We start from the raw sequence: 9,559 nt of genomic DNA on the forward strand, positions 1-9,559 counted from the left end.
ACCAACATGGTGTTGAGTAGTCCGCTCGCGGAACTTCCTCAGATATTCTTGTTCCATATTCTCACACTCTTTCTCTTGAGAGCACGTAGCAAACCGTCAGCGATAGTTGTAGAAGAAATCACATGCTACAAAACAGAATGACAAGCTAGCAAATGAAGGGACATCCATGGACTATCGTTGATTGCTGACGGAATTAGTCGTCATTGATCGGAAGTCAAAGAGTGAGCGAGTTTATAATTTTCCCTTGAGCCGATAAAACAAAACTAAGGTGTTTTTGATAGCTAGGTTAATCGAACCGACGTTCCTACGGAGGTCGATTCTAGGGGAAGATAATGTAACAGCATAGATCGGTTGGTTGAGATTTGACCTCAAACAACCAATCATATGCCAAAACAGTAAAGTTCAAGTATTCATTCACTTCCTTATTTTGCATAGGCGTTATATTTCCTACTATCTTATATTGAATGTTGAGAGGCTATGTTTGTCTGAACAAATAATCCCACGCTCCACTGTGACTGTGCGAAGATCTAAATAAAGACCTATTCACTACTTGTCTGGTTTCTTCTAACGGATGTACACAAGTGGGTTGGAGAGTGTTCAGCATGCCAACAATCAAAGATTATTCGTCACACGAATTCACCCATAGGTGTTTTCTCGCAACCAGATGCACATTTTGCCCATGTGCATATCAACTTGGTAGGTGCTTTACCACGTTCGAGCGATTTTAATTATCTTTTTACATGCACAGATCGATTTGCCAGATTCCCTATAGCCATCCCGATAGCGGACATCACAGCGGAAACAGTAGCCAAGGTTTTCATGCAGAACTGGGTGACCATTTTTGGCACTCCTATAACAATGACGGCGGATAGAGGAGCGCAATTTGAACCTGAACTATTCAATAACTTGGCTAAACTTCTAGGCTCCAATAGGATACGCTGCACTACATATCATCCTCAGGCTAATGGGATGGTCGAACGTTTTCACCGTCAGATGAAAACCGCCCTTATATCTCACTCAAACCCCAGTCAGTGGACAGAATTCCTACCGTTAGTTATGTTGGGAATACGAACACCTGTCAAAACTGACGAACAGTGTCCAGCTGCAGAACTGGTTTTCGGAACAACTCTGAGACTACCAGGTGAATTTATTAACCCTAATATTAACAGTCAAAGACTTAATTTAGAAAATTATGTAGACCAACTGCGGGGCCATATGTCTAAACTTAAGTCAGTTAATACTCGTGAACAATCGCGTGCCATATATGTACCTAAAGACCTAAGCAATTGCACGCACGTCTGGATAAGATGTGACAAAATAAAAGCACCACTTAGCCCTCCATTTGAAGGTCCTTTCAAAGTCGTCTCAAGAAAATCTAAATATTTCGTGATAGAAAAACATGGAAACATCGACACAGTATGTATTGATAGGCTAAAACCGGCTTATCTAGATCATGAACCACCATACGTGTTGTTAGATAGTTTAACTGAAAAATCAATTACGGAATCGAAATGTAAAAATGATAAATCTTTGCAAATGACTAAAACGGTTCGCTGGGCACATCCGATTAGTCAGTCAAGGATGTTGACAGTTTCGGCTGCAGGATAAAATCTAACCACGTAGCTAATCAGACCCTGCATTTACTTAAAAAAATTTCCTCATTCCACCTCACCTACAACTCCCCAGACCTTTTACTTTTGATATATAAGTGTTATGTCAAATTTTTTTTAAATACTGGACACATAAGCTAAATATTCCGTAACGATAGCTGAGGATTTTAATCAAACTCATACAGCTAACACTGGTGGATACAACGAATTCAAGAAGCAACCCAGAATACCAATCCGTTCTGGAGGCCAAGCACTTACGTGGAACCGAACAATTATCAATTATATTTATATATTTCCATTTTGTATCTTATTATTTCATGCAGGCGGTGGAGCATTTTTTCAGGTTTGATTGGTTTTCACCATTACCTTTGAAGTGGATTCTTCTTTACTTTTTACTTGAGGGCGACTCAAGAGGCAGGTGAGTAAACACTTGATAGCCGGTCTAAGCATGGAAAAATCGTACCTCACCAACATGGTGTTGAGTAGTCCGCTCGCGGAACTTCCTCAGATATTCTTGTTCCATATTCTCACACTCTTTCTCTTGAGAGCACGTAGCAAACCGTCAGCGATAGTTGTAGAAGAAATCACATGCTACAAAACAGAATGACAAGCTAGCAAATGAAGGGACATCCATGGACTATCGTTGATTGCTGACGGAATTAGTCGTCATTGATCGGAAGTCAAAGAGTGAGCGAGTTTATAATTTTCCCTTGAGCCGATAAAACAAAACTAAGGTGTTTTTGATAGCTAGGTTAATCGAACCGACGTTCCTACGGAGGTCGATTCTAGGGGGAAGATAATGTAACAGCATAGATCGGTTGGTTGAGATTTGACCTCAAACAACCAATCATATGCCAAAACAGTAAAGTTCAAGTATTCATTCACTTCCTTATTTTGCATAGGCGTTATATTTCCTACTATCTTATATTGAATGTTGAGAGGCTATGTTTGTCTGAACAAATAATCCCACGCTCCACTGTGACTGTGCGAAGATCTAAATAAAGACCTATTCACTACTTGTCTGGTTTCTTCTAACGGATGTACACAAGTGGGTTGGAGAGTGTTCAGCATGCCAACAATCAAAGATTATTCGTCACACGAATTCACCCATAGGTGTTTTCTCGCAACCAGATGCACATTTTGCCCATGTGCATATCAACTTGGTAGGTGCTTTACCACGTTCGAGCGATTTTAATTATCTTTTTACATGCACAGATCGATTTGCCAGATTCCCTATAGCCATCCCGATAGCGGACATCACAGCGGAAACAGTAGCCAAGGTTTTCATGCAGAACTGGGTGACCATTTTTGGCACTCCTATAACAATGACGGCGGATAGAGGAGCGCAATTTGAACCTGAACTATTCAATAACTTGGCTAAACTTCTAGGCTCCAATAGGATACGCTGCACTACATATCATCCTCAGGCTAATGGGATGGTCGAACGTTTTCACCGTCAGATGAAAACCGCCCTTATATCTCACTCAAACCCCAGTCAGTGGACAGAATTCCTACCGTTAGTTATGTTGGGAATACGAACACCTGTCAAAACTGACGAACAGTGTCCAGCTGCAGAACTGGTTTTCGGAACAACTCTGAGACTACCAGGTGAATTTATTAACCCTAATATTAACAGTCAAAGACTTAATTTAGAAAATTATGTAGACCAACTGCGGGGCCATATGTCTAAACTTAAGTCAGTTAATACTCGTGAACAATCGCGTGCCATATATGTACCTAAAGACCTAAGCAATTGCACGCACGTCTGGATAAGATGTGACAAAATAAAAGCACCACTTAGCCCTCCATTTGAAGGTCCTTTCAAAGTCGTCTCAAGAAAATCTAAATATTTCGTGATAGAAAAACATGGAAACATCGACACAGTATGTATTGATAGGCTAAAACCGGCTTATCTAGATCATGAACCACCATACGTGTTGTTAGATAGTTTAACTGAAAAATCAATTACGGAATCGAAATGTAAAAATGATAAATCTTTGCAAATGACTAAAACGGTTCGCTGGGCACATCCGATTAGTCAGTCAAGGATGTTGACAGTTTCGGCTGCAGGATAAAATCTAACCACGTAGCTAATCAGACCCTGCATTTACTTAAAAAAATTTCCTCATTCCACCTCACCTACAACTCCCCAGACCTTTTACTTTTGATATATAAGTGTTATGTCAAATTTTTTTTAAATACTGGACACATAAGCTAAATATTCCGTAACGATAGCTGAGGATTTTAATCAAACTCATACAGCTAACACTGGTGGATACAACGAATTCAAGAAGCAACCCAGAATACCAATCCGTTCTGGAGGCCAAGCACTTACGTGGAACCGAACAATTATCAATTATATTTATATATTTCCATTTTGTATCTTATTATTTCATGCAGGCGGTGGAGCATTTTTTCAGGTTTGATTGGTTTTCACCATTACCTTTGAAGTGGATTCTTCTTTACTTTTTACTTGAGGGCGACTCAAGAGGCAGGTGAGTAAACACTTGATAGCCGGTCTAAGCATGGAAAAATCGTACCTCACCAACATGGTGTTGAGTAGTCCGCTCGCGGAACTTCCTCAGATATTCTTGTTCCATATTCTCACACTCTTTCTCTTGAGAGCACGTAGCAAACCGTCAGCGATAGTTGTAGAAGAAATCACATGCTACAAAACAGAATGACAAGCTAGCAAATGAAGGGACATCCATGGACTATCGTTGATTGCTGACGGAATTAGTCGTCATTGATCGGAAGTCAAAGAGTGAGCGAGTTTATAATTTTCCCTTGAGCCGATAAAACAAAACTAAGGTGTTTTTGATAGCTAGGTTAATCGAACCGACGTTCCTACGGAGGTCGATTCTAGGGGGAAGATAATGTAACAGCATAGATCGGTTGGTTGAGATTTGACCTCAAACAACCAATCATATGCCAAAACAGTAAAGTTCAAGTATTCATTCACTTCCTTATTTTGCATAGGCGTTATATTTCCTACTATCTTATATTGAATGTTGAGAGGCTATGTTTGTCTGAACAAATAATCCCACGCTCCACTGTGACTGTGCGAAGATCTAAATAAAGACCTATTCACTACTTGTCTGGTTTCTTCTAACGGATGTACACAAGTGGGTTGGAGAGTGTTCAGCATGCCAACAATCAAAGATTATTCGTCACACGAATTCACCCATAGGTGTTTTCTCGCAACCAGATGCACATTTTGCCCATGTGCATATCAACTTGGTAGGTGCTTTACCACGTTCGAGCGATTTTAATTATCTTTTTACATGCACAGATCGATTTGCCAGATTCCCTATAGCCATCCCGATAGCGGACATCACAGCGGAAACAGTAGCCAAGGTTTTCATGCAGAACTGGGTGACCATTTTTGGCACTCCTATAACAATGACGGCGGATAGAGGAGCGCAATTTGAACCTGAACTATTCAATAACTTGGCTAAACTTCTAGGCTCCAATAGGATACGCTGCACTACATATCATCCTCAGGCTAATGGGATGGTCGAACGTTTTCACCGTCAGATGAAAACCGCCCTTATATCTCACTCAAACCCCAGTCAGTGGACAGAATTCCTACCGTTAGTTATGTTGGGAATACGAACACCTGTCAAAACTGACGAACAGTGTCCAGCTGCAGAACTGGTTTTCGGAACAACTCTGAGACTACCAGGTGAATTTATTAACCCTAATATTAACAGTCAAAGACTTAATTTAGAAAATTATGTAGACCAACTGCGGGGCCATATGTCTAAACTTAAGTCAGTTAATACTCGTGAACAATCGCGTGCCATATATGTACCTAAAGACCTAAGCAATTGCACGCACGTCTGGATAAGATGTGACAAAATAAAAGCACCACTTAGCCCTCCATTTGAAGGTCCTTTCAAAGTCGTCTCAAGAAAATCTAAATATTTCGTGATAGAAAAACATGGAAACATCGACACAGTATGTATTGATAGGCTAAAACCGGCTTATCTAGATCATGAACCACCATACGTGTTGTTAGATAGTTTAACTGAAAAATCAATTACGGAATCGAAATGTAAAAATGATAAATCTTTGCAAATGACTAAAACGGTTCGCTGGGCACATCCGATTAGTCAGTCAAGGATGTTGACAGTTTCGGCTGCAGGATAAAATCTAACCACGTAGCTAATCAGACCCTGCATTTACTTAAAAAATTTCCTCATTCCACCTCACCTACAACTCCCCAGACCTTTTACTTTTGATATATAAGTGTTATGTCAAATTTTTTTAAATACTGGACACATAAGCTAAATATTCCGTAACGATAGCTGAGGATTTTAATCAAACTCATACAGCTAACACTGGTGGATACAACGAATTCAAGAAGCAACCCAGAATACCAATCCGTTCTGGAGGCCAAGCACTTACGTGGAACCGAACAATTATCAATTATATTTATATATTTCCATTTTGTATCTTATTATTTCATGCAGGCGGTGGAGCATTTTTTCAGGTTTGATTGGTTTTCACCATTACCTTTGAAGTGGATTCTTCTTTACTTTTTACTTGAGGGCGACTCAAGAGGCAGGTGAGTAAACACTTGATAGCCGGTCTAAGCATGGAAAAATCGTACCTCACCAACATGGTGTTGAGTAGTCCGCTCGCGGAACTTCCTCAGATATTCTTGTTCCATATTCTCACACTCTTTCTCTTGAGAGCACGTAGCAAACCGTCAGCGATAGTTGTAGAAGAAATCACATGCTACAAAACAGAATGACAAGCTAGCAAATGAAGGGACATCCATGGACTATCGTTGATTGCTGACGGAATTAGTCGTCATTGATCGGAAGTCAAAGAGTGAGCGAGTTTATAATTTTCCCTTGAGCCGATAAAACAAAACTAAGGTGTTTTTGATAGCTAGGTTAATCGAACCGACGTTCCTACGGAGGTCGATTCTAGGGGGAAGATAATGTAACAGCATAGATCGGTTGGTTGAGATTTGACCTCAAACAACCAATCATATGCCAAAACAGTAAAGTTCAAGTATTCATTCACTTCCTTATTTTGCATAGGCGTTATATTTCCTACTATCTTATATTGAATGTTGAGAGGCTATGTTTGTCTGAACAAATAATCCCACGCTCCACTGTGACTGTGCGAAGATCTAAATAAAGACCTATTCACTACTTGTCTGGTTTCTTCTAACGGATGTACACAAGTGGGTTGGAGAGTGTTCAGCATGCCAACAATCAAAGATTATTCGTCACACGAATTCACCCATAGGTGTTTTCTCGCAACCAGATGCACATTTTGCCCATGTGCATATCAACTTGGTAGGTGCTTTACCACGTTCGAGCGATTTTAATTATCTTTTTACATGCACAGATCGATTTGCCAGATTCCCTATAGCCATCCCGATAGCGGACATCACAGCGGAAACAGTAGCCAAGGTTTTCATGCAGAACTGGGTGACCATTTTTGGCACTCCTATAACAATGACGGCGGATAGAGGAGCGCAATTTGAACCTGAACTATTCAATAACTTGGCTAAACTTCTAGGCTCCAATAGGATACGCTGCACTACATATCATCCTCAGGCTAATGGGATGGTCGAACGTTTTCACCGTCAGCTGAAAACCGCCCTTATATCTCACTCAAACCCCAGTCAGTGGACAGAATTCCTACCGTTAGTTATGTTGGGAATACGAACACCTGTCAAAACTGACGAACAGTGTCCAGCTGCAGAACTGGTTTTCGGAACAACTCTGAGACTACCAGGTGAATTTATTAACCCTAATATTAACAGTCAAAGACTTAATTTAGAAAATTATGTAGACCAACTGCGGGGCCATATGTCTAAACTTAAGTCAGTTAATACTCGTGAACAATCGCGTGCCATATATGTACCTAAAGACCTAAGCAATTGCACGCACGTCTGGATAAGATGTGACAAAATAAAAGCACCACTTAGCCCTCCATTTGAAGGTCCTTTCAAAGTCGTCTCAAGAAAATCTAAATATTTCGTGATAGAAAAACATGGAAACATCGACACAGTATGTATTGATAGGCTAAAACCGGCTTATCTAGATCATGAACCACCATACGTGTTGTTAGATAGTTTAACTGAAAAATCAATTACGGAATCGAAATGTAAAAATGATAAATCTTTGCAAATGACTAAAACGGTTCGCTGGGCACATCCGATTAGTCAGTCAAGGATGTTGACAGTTTCGGCTGCAGGATAAAATCTAACCACGTAGCTAATCAGACCCTGCATTTACTTAAAAAAATTTCCTCATTCCACCTCACCTACAACTCCCCAGACCTTTTACTTTTGATATATAAGTGTTATGTCAAATTTTTTTTAAATACTGGACACATAAGCTAAATATTCCGTAACGATAGCTGAGGATTTTAATCAAACTCATACAGCTAACACTGGTGGATACAACGAATTCAAGAAGCAACCCAGAATACCAATCCGTTCTGGAGGCCAAGCACTTACGTGGAACCGAACAATTATCAATTATATTTATATATTTCCATTTTGTATCTTATTATTTCATGCAGGCGGTGGAGCATTTTTTCAGGTTTGATTGGTTTTCACCATTACCTTTGAAGTGGATTCTTCTTTACTTTTTACTTGAGGGCGACTCAAGAGGCAGGTGAGTAAACACTTGATAGCCGGTCTAAGCATGGAAAATCGTACCTCACCAACATGGTGTTGAGTAGTCCGCTCGCGGAACTTCCTCAGATATTCTTGTTCCATATTCTCACACTCTTTCTCTTGAGAGCACGTAGCAAACCGTCAGCGATAGTTGTAGAAGAAATCACATGCTACAAAACAGAATGACAAGCTAGCAAATGAAGGGACATCCATGGACTATCGTTGATTGCTGACGGAATTAGTCGTCATTGATCGGAAGTCAAAGAGTGAGCGAGTTTATAATTTTCCCTTGAGCCGATAAAACAAAACTAAGGTGTTTTTGATAGCTAGGTTAATCGAACCGACGTTCCTACGGAGGTCGATTCTAGGGGGAAGATAATGTAACAGCATAGATCGGTTGGTTGAGATTTGACCTCAAACAACCAATCATATGCCAAAACAGTAAAGTTCAAGTATTCATTCACTTCCTTATTTTGCATAGGCGTTATATTTCCTACTATCTTATATTGAATGTTGAGAGGCTATGTTTGTCTGAACAAATAATCCCACGCTCCACTGTGACTGTGCGAAGATCTAAATAAAGACCTATTCACTACTTGTCTGGTTTCTTCTAACGGATGTACACAAGTGGGTTGGAGAGTGTTCAGCATGCCAACAATCAAAGATTATTCGTCACACGAATTCACCCATAGGTGTTTTCTCGCAACCAGATGCACATTTTGCCCATGTGCATATCAACTTGGTAGGTGCTTTACCACGTTCGAGCGATTTTAATTATCTTTTTACATGCACAGATCGATTTGCCAGATTCCCTATAGCCATCCCGATAGCGGACATCACAGCGGAAACAGTAGCCAAGGTTTTCATGCAGAACTGGGTGACCATTTTTGGCACTCCTATAACAATGACGGCGGATAGAGGAGCGCAATTTGAACCTGAACTATTCAATAACTTGGCTAAACTTCTAGGCTCCAATAGGATACGCTGCACTACATATCATCCTCAGGCTAATGGGATGGTCGAACGTTTTCACCGTCAGATGAAAACCGCCCTTATATCTCACTCAAACCCCAGTCAGTGGACAGAATTCCTACCGTTAGTTATGTTGGGAATACGAACACCTGTCAAAACTGACGAACAGTGTCCAGCTGCAGAACTGGTTTTCGGAACAACTCTGAGACTACCAGGTGAATTTATTAACCCTAATATTAACAGTCAAAGACTTAATTTAGAAAATTATGTAGACCAACTGCGGGGCCATATGTCTAAACTTAAGTCAGTTAATACTCGTGAACAATCG

Source organism: Schistosoma haematobium, chromosome 2, assembly GCF_000699445.3.
Source record: "Schistosoma haematobium chromosome 2, whole genome shotgun sequence".
NCBI lineage: Eukaryota > Metazoa > Platyhelminthes > Trematoda > Strigeidida > Schistosomatidae > Schistosoma > Schistosoma haematobium.